The 12,257-nt window shown below is 41.2% G+C and overlaps 1 long non-coding RNA gene across 1 annotated transcript; it reads right to left on the bottom strand.

Moving 5' to 3' along the window:
• Positions 1-7,402: 7,402 nt before the first annotated feature.
• On the bottom strand, positions 7,403-10,539 carry LOC130457059 (uncharacterized). The gene is made up of 2 exons (XR_008916052.1): positions 9,332-10,539; positions 7,403-8,000 (listed from the first exon to the last, which is right to left on the bottom strand). It is a non-coding gene; the product is annotated as an uncharacterized LOC130457059 (long non-coding RNA).
• Positions 10,540-12,257: the final 1,718 nt, after the last annotated feature.

Raw genomic sequence — 12,257 nt, 5'->3', positions numbered from 1 at the left:
TCTTTAATCACTCACCACAAGATTTTTCCAAGCAAAATTCTAGTGTTCAAAGAGACCCTCCAGTTTAGCTCAGGAAGCTCCACTTTAGCTTCCAAGGCTTCATTTTTATTCAGAGGCCTTCTGGCCTCCTTTTAAAGAGAATTTTCTCCTATGTCACCTCCCCTAAGTTTTCACATCTAACAATCACAGTAGATGTTTTCACAGGACTGACCATTCTTAATTCACATCTTCTTTAGTTCTCAACTTCTCTGGGTAGACTAAAACTTCTAAGTAAGTTCACACCTCTTTGCCCCTTGCAAGTTTGCAAGTTGCCTGACCTTTTAGTGATTAATTTGACCTTCATAGGTACTTAGCACCCTTTTGTATTACATCTAAAAATAGACCTAGCTTAAGGGATTTTGCCTTACTTTAAGTATGGGTTAAGTACTTTTCCTTGTTCAGTAAGGAGTTTACAACTTCATCTTCCCCTAAAGTATGCATAAGTATGGGTGGAGTAATGTTAGAGTTCTCACATTCCTGATTAAGTACCTTCATTGTTTAAAATGGGGAATGGTCTTAACCAAATGTTCTAAGGTAGAATCTGAGAATTTTTAACATTCACAATCTGAGAAATTTTAAGATTCACAAGTGAAATCTTTGTGAACACCATGGAGGTGTGCAGAAGGTGAGTGTTCAGCAAACCACTGTACAATTTTTTTCCATGTGCTAAAAATTGAGCCAAGCAGCTTAACAAGGCTTTGAGCTTTTCTACCTAGCATGCACTTGTCTCCTCACTGCCTCCAGGTGCCAGGCTACCTCCTCTCTCTCAAGGGTTTAAATTTGCCACTTCAAAGATCTCTATAAGTGATGATATTGTTGCCCTTGTTGTTGGCTCCAGAATATGTAAAACTGGGGATTACAGGAAATGGTGCCCCTCTGGCTGTCTTCCCTTCCATTGCTGGTCACCCTAGACATTAGGGTATGATGGTGGGCATGGGCCAGAATGATAGCTACAAGGGAGATGAGGTCCAGAGCAAGTACCCTAAAGTACCTCATTGAACAGGGTATTAGCACCAACTGGGATAACATGGACAAGATCTGGCATCATGCTTTCAACAATGAGCTCCCTGTGGGCCCTGAAAAATACCTGTGCCGGTCACAAAAGCCCCCAGATCCCCAAAATCAACAGAGAAAAAATAGCATATTTGAGACCTTCAACACCCTCACCATGGACATCGGCCATCCAGGCTGTGCTGTCCTGGTATGCCTCTGGCTGTACCACTGATACTGTATGGATCTGGCTGGCTGTGATGTGATGGGCTGCTTCTTGAAGATCCTGACCAGGAGTGGGTATGGTTTTACTATCACAACTGAGAAGAAAATCATAAATGACATCAAGGAGAAACCGGGTTATGTAGCCCTAGGCTTCAAGCAGGAGATGTCCACCAATCCATCTAGCTGTTGTCTGGAAAAGAGCTACAAGCACCCTGATGGTCAGGTTATCACCACTGGCAATGAGAGGTTCCAGTTCCCAGAAATTCTCTTTCAACCATCTTTCTTAGGTATGGAATCCTGTGGAATCCACGAAGCTACCTTCAAAAAAACTCAACCAAGAAATGTGATGTTGACATATGTAAGGATTTATATGCCAATACCATATTATCTAGTGGTACCATCATGTGCCTAGGCATTGCCATTAAGATGCAGGAGATTACAGCCCTAGCTTAGAGCACAATGAAAATTAAAACCATTGCCCCACCCGAGGACAAATACTCTCTTTGTATTGGAGACCACATCCTGGCCTCCCTGTCCCTCTTCCAACAGACATGATTCAGCAAGCAAGACTATGATCAAGACTTCCATTGTCCACCACAAATGCTTCTTTTTAAAAAAAATTAATTTTAATTTTTTAATTTAATTTTATTGATTAAGAAAAATTTTCCATGGTTCTATGATTTATGTTTTCTCCCTCCCCTCCTCCCACCCCCTCCTGTAGCCAACAAGCAATTCCACTGGGTTTTACATGTGTCATTGATCAAGACCTATTTCATTATTATTGATATTTTCACTAGGGTGATCATTCAGAGTCCACATCCCCAATCATGTTCCCATTGACCCATGTGATCAAGCAGTTGTTTTTTTTCTGTGTGTCTACTCCCACAGTTCTCTTTCGGTGTGGATAGCATCTTTCTCATAAATCCTTCAGAATAGTCCTGGGTCATTGCATTGTTGCTAGTAGAGAAGACCATTACATTCAATTGTACCACAGTGTATCAGTCTCTGTGTACAATATCTGGTTCTGCTCCTCTCTGCATCAATTCCTGGAAATTGCTCCAGTTCACATGGAATTCCTCCACTTTATTATTCCTTTGAGCACAATAGTATTCCATCACCAACAGATACCACTGTTTGCTCAGCCATTCCCCAATCGAAGGGCATCCCCATATTTTCCAATTTTTTGCCACCACAAAGAGCGCAGCTATGAATATTCTTGTACATGTATTTTTCCTTATTATCTCTTTGGGGTACAAACCCAGCAGTGCTATGGCTGGATCAAAGGGCAGACAGTCTTTTAGCGCCCTTTGGGCATAGTTCCAAATTGCCCTCCAGAATGCTTGAATCAATTCACAACTCCAACAGCAATATACATTAGTGTCCCAATTGTGCCACATTCCCTCTATTTATTACTTTCCTTTGCTGTCATGTTAGTCAATCTGCTAGATGTGAGGTGATACCTCAGAGTTGTTTTGATTTGCATCTCTTTAATTATAAGAGATTTAAAACACTTTTTTTTTTTAAACCCTTACCTTCCGTCTTGGAGTCAATACTGTGTATTGGCTCTGAGGCAGAAGAGTGGTAAGGGCTAGGCAATGGGGGTCAAGTGACTTGCCCAGGGTCACACAGCTGGGAAGTGTCTGAGGCCAGATTTGAACCTAGGACCTCCCGTCTCTAGGACTGGCTCTTAATCCACTGAGCTACCCAGCTGCCCCCTAAAACACTTTTTAATGGGCTTACTGATAGCTTTGATTTCTTTATCTGAAAATTGCCTATTCATGTCCCTTGTCCACTTATCAATTGGGGAATCACCAGGAATGCTTCTAAAAGAACTCTTTCCATTGGATTGGCCAGCTTGACAAAAATGGAAAATGTCAAATTCTGCAGGGTTGTGAGAAAACAGGTACACTGATATATTATTGGAGGTGTGATTTGGTCCACTCATTTTGGAAAGTAATTTGAAACTGTACCACAAATGCCATTAAATTGTGCCTACCTTTTGATCCAGCAATACCACTATTAGTACTATACCCCTAAAGAAAATGAAAGAGGGAAAGGACCTAGGTTACACAGATATTTAGAGTAGCTCTTTTAATTGAGCCAAAGAACTGGAAACTGATGGGATGACCATCAATGAGGAAATGTCTGAACTATAAAGGTTAAAATTATGGTTGAGACTGAATGTAATAATTATATTTGGTCGCCAAGGATTTTATTTATAAAATCTTAATGAAATACCCAAGTCAGCTGAAAAATTTATGGTGTTTTAATTGATAGTGGAGGAGATTAAGAAGGAAGAAGGAAGGAATAGTTCCCCACCCATGGCCTGGCTAGTACCAAGCAGGGAGATTAGGAGATAAGGTTTTGGAGTATGAAGAAGGAAAGAGTTAGCCTGAACTCAAAAAAGAAAGGGCTAAGCCAAGATGCCCTGAACCTGAAACAGCTCCAGGGCAAAACTCACTGCCAAACCCAGACAAAATAACTGTCACAACTCCAAGATGGCAGAATGCCTAGCATGCTGCCAGCTACAGTTGCCTCTCCAGGGAAAGAGGAAGAGAGAGGAAGTGACGTGCCTTATATAGACAGTTTTACATCACTTTCCTGCATCTCAATTTTACCAATGATAGCTTAGCTTGACTTAGGACAGTCCAGGTGTCTGTCAGCTGTTTCTGCACATGTCTGTTGAAGGCCATTTCCTCAGATAATTAAATCTTTGACTTAGGTGCAGACCTTTCTAATCTTGTTAACTAAGGAGGGGGGAGAAATGTAGAATTTCCAAGACCTGATTCTGTTAGTCCAAGTATCTATTGTTATTGATCAGGAAATAGCTAAATCAGATCTTCTATAGTAAGGTTGATTAGGGTGGAATAGTTTTAAAATCCACAGAACAAATAGTGGTATATGAATGTAATGGAATACTATTGTAAGAAATGATGAAGGGGATGGTTTCAGAAAAACCTAAGAAAACTTATATAAACTGATGCAAAGTGAAGTGAGCAAACCCAGAAAAAGAAGTTGGACTAACAACAGTATTTTGAAGATAGTTGACTGTGAGACTTAGAAACTCTGATCATCACAATGACTAGTCACAACTCCAAAGGACTTGTGATGAAACATGAAACATAGCCCGCTCTTTTTTTTTACATTTTTTTTATTTTTATGGCCCCCTAGCTAGATTTGTGCTGTAGGGGGAGGAGAAAGATGAAGGTGTCAGAGTAAAGCCTCAGAATGTCATATCCTTCATGTTATCAGAGTAGCTTTTCAAACCAGCTGAGGGCTTCCCACAAAACAGGAACCACAAAGCAAGCCCACATTCTCCATTCATGGTTCTGAGACATTGAAAAAAAGCTCCAGTTCTATTTATTCTATCTTCTACATGACTCTCTTTAGCATTTTATACCACATGTATTTTTAACTTTCTTTCTCTGCATCCCTCTCCCCAAAATTTCTATTTGGGGAAATGAAAAGATGTATAGGAAAAGGGAAGTGTGCATTTGTGTGTGACCCAAAAATATTTTTATAGGCTGATCATAATGCAGTGCTTATATGCATTAAAACAATTTTATATTCCTTAATTGCTTAAATTAACTTGCTTATCTGATTGTTTCATGTATTTTTTTCCCTATTAATATGCCTACTATTTTTCTTCTCCCTCATATTTATTTTTTTTCCATTTGGATAAGTTTATTTAATCAATTTAGAACATTATTCCTTGGTTACAATAATCACATTCATTTCCCTCCCTCCCCTCCACCCACTCTTCCCTCAGCCAACGCCCAATTTCATTGGGTATTACTTGTGTCCTTGATCAGGACCTATTTCCATGTTGTTGTTTACACTACGATGTTCATTTAGAGTTTACATCCCCAACCATATCCCTTCGACCCATGTATTCAAGCAGTTGTTTTTCTTTGGTGTTTTTACTCCTGCAGTGTTTCCTCTGGATGTGAATAGTGGTTTTTCTCATAGGTTCCTCCAAGTTGTTCAGGGTCATTGCATTGCCACTAATGGAGAAGTCAATTATGTTCGATTGTACCACAGTGTATCAGTCTCTGTGCACAAGGTTCTCCTGGTTCTGCTCCTCTCACTCTGCATCACTTCCTGGAGGTTGTTCCAGTCTCCATGAAATTCCTCCACTTTATTATTCCTTTGAGCACAATAGTATTCCATCACCAACAGATACCACAATGTGTTCAGCCATTCCAAGTGAAGGGCATCCCCTCATTTTCCATTTTTTTTTGCCACCACAAAGAGCGCAGCTATGAATATTCTTGTACAAGTCTTTTTCCTTATTATCTCTTTGGGGTACAAACCCAGCAGTGCTATGACTGGATCAAAGGGCAGACAGTCTTTTAGCGCCCATTGGGCATAGTTCCAAATTGCCTTCCAGAATGGTTAGATCAATTCACAACTCCACCAGCAATGAATTAATGTCCCAACTTTGCCACATCCCCTCCAGCATTCATTACTTTCCTTTGCTGTCATGTTAGCCAATCTGCTAGATGTGAGGTGATACCTCAGAGTTGTTTTAATTTGCATCTCTCTGATTATACGAGATTTAGAGCACTTTTTCATGTGCTTATTAATATTATTGATTTCTTTAACTGAAAATTGCCTATTCATGTCCCTTGCCCATTTATCAATTGGAGACTGGCTTGATTTTTTTGTACAACTGGTTTAGCTCTTTATAAATTTGAGTAATTAGACCTTTGTCAGAGGTTTTTGTAATGAAGATTGTTTCCCAATTTGTTGCTTCCCTTCTAATTTTGGATGCATTCGTTTTGTTTGTACAAAAACTTTTTAATTTGATGTAATCAAAATTATTGATTTTACATTTTGTGGTTTTTTTCTAGCTCTTGCTTAGTTTTAAAGTCTTTCCTTTCCCAAAGAAATGACAAGTATACTATTCTGTGTTCATCTAATTGGCTTATAGTTTCCTTCTTTATATTCAGGTCATTCACGCATTCTGTGTTTATCTTGGTTTAGGGTGTGAGATGTTGATCCAAACCCAATCTCTCCCATACTGTCTTCCAATTTTCCCAGCAGTTTTTATCAAAAAGTGGGTTTTGGTCCCCAAAACTGGGATCTTTGGGTTTATCATAGACTGTCTTGTTGAGGTCCATAGTCTGCTCTTGATAGCGAGTTGATGGATTCAGAGTAGAATAAAGAATCTTTCTTTTTCTTTCTCTTTCCTTCCTTCCTTCCTTCCTTCCTTCCTTCCTTCCTTCCTTCCTTCCTTCCTTCCTTCCTTCCTTCCTTCCCTCCCTCCTTCCCTCCCTCCCTCCCTCCCCCCTCCCTCCTTCCTTCCCTCCCAGAATTCTTTTTTTGACTCAAGAATCCTTTTCCCTTCATTCATGGTAGCAATGTTATGTTATTGTTTTTAAGCTGTGTGTAACTCCTCCCTGACTCTCTCTTTTTCCCACATGCGCAGCTAGGTGAGCTCTTCTCTTTTTCTCTAGCCTTTTATTTTTCTTTTTGCTTCAAGTTATTAATAAATCTTATTAACTATAATACTTGGAGGATTTTGGATATTGATTTTTAACCTACATGAGGTCCCTTCTAGGTCTAAATCTTCTTTTTCTTTTTCTTTTTTTGAGATAAGAGTCTTCCTATTTCCCTTTCTGAAAGTACAGCCACTCATGGATCTGATTCTAATACTGATTGGCGTGAAAGCTTTAATCTATTCTCTTTCTGACTTGGCCCAGTTAGCTTCTTCTGAGCCACCTTGGTAACCCTCTACTCTAAGAGCTCACCATATCAGCACCAGAATGAGAGGGGACACTGACTGGACTTGGCCCTACTATAGCACAAAACTCTCATACTTATAATAAAGATAGATAATCTGTGGGAGAATAGTTCTAGTTGTGGTAGTTGGATATACTCTGGTTGTGAGTAGAGAACTACTAGGGAAACCTCAGGCTGCCTAGTTATAATGGAGATAGATATATTTCTGAGAGATAGAGAGATGCTACTAGTAGAGATACTCTGGGGGTGCCTATTGATCACTATTAGTGGTTAATAGATCAAGATATTTCCTACCCTTCCTCCTCCCTTCACCTCCCAGTTTCCACCCATGCCCTTCTGCCTCCCTTTCCCCTCCCCCGGTCTTAGGCAGCCACCTTATAAGTAACTCAGGGGAACTATAAGATTTCAGAGAAATATTCTTTACTTTTCTTTTCTCAAGTAAGGGGGTTTATTGGGAACAACTGGATGGAGAACTGAAGTAAAATGAGGTGAGAGGGATGAGGGTTTCCCTAATTTATAATGAGGGATAGGAGGAGTTTGGGAAATGTCAGTCCTGTCACAATTGTGACTCAGGGACAGTCAGAGGTGGAGGACAACTGTTTAATATTCTTTTCTTCTTTAAACCAATCAGATAATCTTTGCTTGAGTAATTCAAGTCCAGACTGTCTAAAACCACAAAGGTCTCTCTCTGCCTAGGTCAGAAAAACCAGTCCCTTCTTTGGTCAGAAACACCAGAGAAGAACTCTCTCAGTTCATCTCCTCTGGCCAGGCTCCAACTGGCCTTTCCTAGGAACATTCTATTTTGGAATTTTCACCTTGATTGGCAGATCAGGTCCCCAGCTTTTTATCTTGCATGCATGAAAATTCTCTCTTCCTTCATGCCTCTTCTACACACTCAAGAGATCCACTAGCATCAGCTTTCCCAGTGGCAGGGACTATAGACCTGCATTACCACACTCAGCCAGGTCTAATTTAAAATGCTAAGATCCTATAAACCTGCCCTATTAGAAAGAAGAAAACAACAACAAAAAGTTATTAATATGAAAAAATGGGAAATGGATAAAAGAACAGACATCAGTACTGACCATTATCATTTCCTACATAAATTCCATTCATGTCAAAACCAGGATTTTAATCCACATGCTCTGAAGCCACAATGTATTTCCCCCTTTCTTCTCCCTCAGACAGGATGATTACTGAAGTCTGTTTGAGTTCTGAAATTCTTTGATTCTGTATTTTCCCTATCTATAAAAGAGGTCAGGGATCCCCCTTACACAGTGGGTCTAAACTGTAGGAAACAGAGAAATAATAGAAGCTCCCACTACAGGCTCGGTGGAGAGCTTAGACCTTGGTCAGACATTGAAGACCCTAAGGCAGTGGTTCTCAACCTTTCTAATGCCGTGACCCCGCAATACAGTTCCTCATGTTGCAGTGACCCCAAACCAAAAAATTATTTTGGTGGCTACTTCAAAACTGTAATTTTGCTACAGTTATGATTTGGAATGTAAATACCTGATATGCATTATGTATGCTCATTGCTACAAATCAAACATAATTTAAACATAGTGATTAATCACAAAAATAGTATTTAATTATATGTTGAGAAATATTAATCCAGCAGGAGGCAGCCTGAGTGCTGGGGCGGGAGGTAAGTCCTGCCTGGGGAGGGGGCCTACAGATGCTGCCTTCTTCTTCCTGTCATCTCCCTCCAGCTTGAGCTGAGGCTTCACTTTGCTGGGGTTACTCGGCTCCATTATCCTTTCCGGGACTCGTTCTTAACCCCTCCAGAGCCAGTGCCCGGGTGCTCTCTCTGGGTCTCTGTTTGAGTTCGGTCTCCAGGCAACAGGGTAAATCCATTGCCCCTTATAGGGGGAGGGCTGCTGATAGGTAACTGATATTAGTACAATGTACGGGCAGCAGGGTCCCCGTTCTTTCCGAGATCTTGCTGTAAAGTAGCATGATTTCTCAGAGGCTAAAGCCATTGGAAATATGTATTTTCTGATGGCTTTAGGCGACCCCTGTGTTTTGGTCGTTTGACCCCCACCAGGGTCGCGACCCACAGGTTGAGAACCGCTGCCCTAAGGTTATTCACTACATCCTGGGTCATCTCCAGTCATCCTGACTCTTATATTGCCATTGAACGTCAATGACTCTTGAAGAGAAAGTGAGACTGATGACTTGGTGCAACTCTGCCTCCCTTAAATCCAATTCACTCACAAATCAAGACATCACCCTACCATATCACTGATCCTCTTTGAAAATGAAGGCTATCAAACAACGTTCATGTTCTAATGACATTGAGGGAATCAATGAACTTTGCTGAAGGACTTACCTGTAGCCAGTGGTCCATTCCATCACTATGGAAACCTGCTGGAGCCAGATGAACCTCAAAGCTCCAGTCCTGGACCTTGGGCCTCACCCCCTGAGTACCGTGTCCCTTGCACCATGAAATGAATACCATAATATTAGTTGTTCTTGTTATAGCCAGAAAGTTCACAAAAGACTTTCATAAAATCATAGACTCTAAGACCATTGAGGCCAACCTGGGCCTGAGCTAGAAATCCCCCTGTGCAAAGTCCTTGAAGCATCATTCAGTCCCTCCCTCTGGTAAAGTGAACCTTCTACCTCCCCAGGCAGTGTAAACCTTAAAATTTCCCAGACCCTACTTTATAAGATTGGATTAAGACCATTCCCCATTTGGGCAGTGAATTCTACTTAAAGCAGGAATGTGAGAATTCTACTTTACCTACTTGGGTCTGCCCTAGGGGAAGATAAAGTTATAAACTCTTTTCTGAACAATGAAAAGTACTTAAACCCATACTTTTCTTAAGCTAAGTACCTATAAAGGTCAAGCAACTTGTGAATTTACAAGGAATAAAGAACTGGAAAACTTACTCAGAGCTTTCCTGGTGTGAATTACTCAAAAATCCACACCTTCTTAGGTGTGGACTAAGAATGGGCGGTCCTTTAGAAACATCTACAGTGATTGGTAGATGTAAGGACTTAGGGGAGGTGACAGAGGAGATTTTGCCCTTAAAAATAAGAACTCAGGGAAGAGCTGGAAAGTCATTCTGAAACATAGAGACTCATTCTGAGGAGACTGATTCTGAAACATTCAGATGGAGGAGGGAGCTGGTGAAAGCAGCTGAGATGCTGCTGGCCTGGTGTCATTAGAAATCCTTACTTAGACAGATCTTATGGTGAGTTATAAAAAACTGACTGATTTCTCTTTTAAGACTCAGGTCTAGGCCATATTGGCTTGAGGCCCTTCATACTTATTCTTTTCTTACTCTCTCTCTCTTTCTTTGATTACTCATTGTATTGTTAATTAAAATCTCTATAAAACCCAATTGACTTGGGTATTTGAATAATTGGGAATATTTCCCTGGCGACCACCTTATATTTGATTTTAAACCCAAGACACTGTAGTGAAACATATTTCTGTGGTCAAATTTACTCACCCTCTCTTATATCTATCACAATTTATATCTTCCACTATTTTAATCACTACAGTTTAAGACCTCAACCATTTTAAATCTCACAGCAGCCCTGGCTGCTCTGGGGCTAACTCACATGGTTAGAAAGTTCTTCATGATGGATGAACAACTTGTGGCATGTGATTATAATGGAATACTATAAGGAATGATGAACAAGATGAATGCAGAAAAACCTGGAAAACTTATGTGAACTGATGCAAAGTAAAGTGAGCAGAACCAGGAAAACACTATATACAATAATAGAAATATAATACAATGATCGACTGTGAAGGGTTAAATTATTGTCGGCAAAGCAAGTCTCCAAGATAACCACAAGGGACCCGTGATGAAAACACTCTCCACAGCCAAAGAAGGAACTGTTGGAGTCCGAGTGTCCATCAAAGCAGGCCATCTTCCGCTATATTTCCTTCATGAGGTTTCTATTGTATGTGGGATATGTGTCTTCTGCATATATAGAATATATATATATATCTCCATAACAAGCAATATAGAATAACGTATGATATGAAAATACTGGCGTAACGTATATCTGACTATTCACTGTCTGGGGTGGGGAAGGGAAGGAGAGAGAAAATCTGATTCCTAACAAGTCAGAAAACAGTTGTCAGAAATTGTTTCGATCTGTAACTAAAAAAAGAGATTCAGTAAATTTTTTTCAAAGGAAAGTTCTTCTTGCTATCTAGCCTCAATTTGCCTTTTTTTCAATGCTCCCCATTGATTTTGGTCCTTTGCTATAGGACTCTGCAGACTGATTCTCCCTTCCCAGGACAACTCCCGTGCCCTTTCTGAGTCTTCTCTAGCAGAATCAAGTTCAACACACCCAGGCCTTCAACCCGCCCTCATAAAACATGCACTCAAGGCCCTTTCCATCCTAATTGTGCCCCTTCAACAACCTGATCACCCTCCCCTGGCAGAGCTCCATTTCATCGGCTCCTTTGGGAACAATGATGAATAGAAGAGAGTCCAGCACCCCTCATGTGACCCAACCAAGGGTTGAGGGCAGGAGGACCCGCTCATCTCTTGGCCTGAGGGACAGGCATACGACAGGTTTCTTGTTTTACAGTGAAGAACCCAAGACTCGGAGACATGAGGCCCCTTGCTTGGGTCACACAGTCCATGGGCAGGGAACTGCCATTCAAACCCAGATCTTGACTCTGCAGTCAGTTCTCTGCATCCTTGGCTCTCAGTGTTCCGGGGCCTCTTCCTCCCATGGGTCTTGGTCCATAGATGATTCTGGAGTCCCATTTCTTCCTTTTACTCCCATTTTCCTCCCAGAAGTTTGTCTGAGACCCATAGCAGCTCTCCTATAGGTGGCCTGAGGGGAAAGGGCTTTGATCACAAGCAGGTCCTGATCCCCAAGGTGGCCCCAGTGCACAGATCCTCTTGGCCAGGCAGAGAAGCAGACACAGGAGAACATTAACCAAGATGGGAAGGGAAGGAGTCCGGAGCCACAGAGCCTATCAACCCACAACCAACCAGGGAAAAAGGCTCTCAGCCCGAAATCTCTGGACTTGACCCAGAATTCCAGAATATCAGACTCAGACCAGCTCATCCAGCCTGTACAGAATCCCCTGCAGTGAGTATCCAGCCTCTATTTGTAGACCTCCAATGATGGGGAACTTATTACCTCATCAGGCAGCCCGTTACAGGATAAGACAGCTTTCACTGTAAGGAAATTTGGCCTGCTATTAAATGTCAGTCAGCTTCTTTGCAACTGCTTGGGAGCAACTGTTTACTGTTGCCTATATAGCTGGAACTGTC

The sequence above is a fragment of the Monodelphis domestica genome, chromosome 2 (assembly GCF_027887165.1).
Source record: "Monodelphis domestica isolate mMonDom1 chromosome 2, mMonDom1.pri, whole genome shotgun sequence".
In the NCBI taxonomy this organism is placed as follows: Eukaryota; Metazoa; Chordata; class Mammalia; order Didelphimorphia; family Didelphidae; genus Monodelphis; species Monodelphis domestica.
The sequence above is the reverse complement of the archived record's forward strand: the minus strand, read 5'-3'. Positions and strand labels throughout refer to the sequence as shown.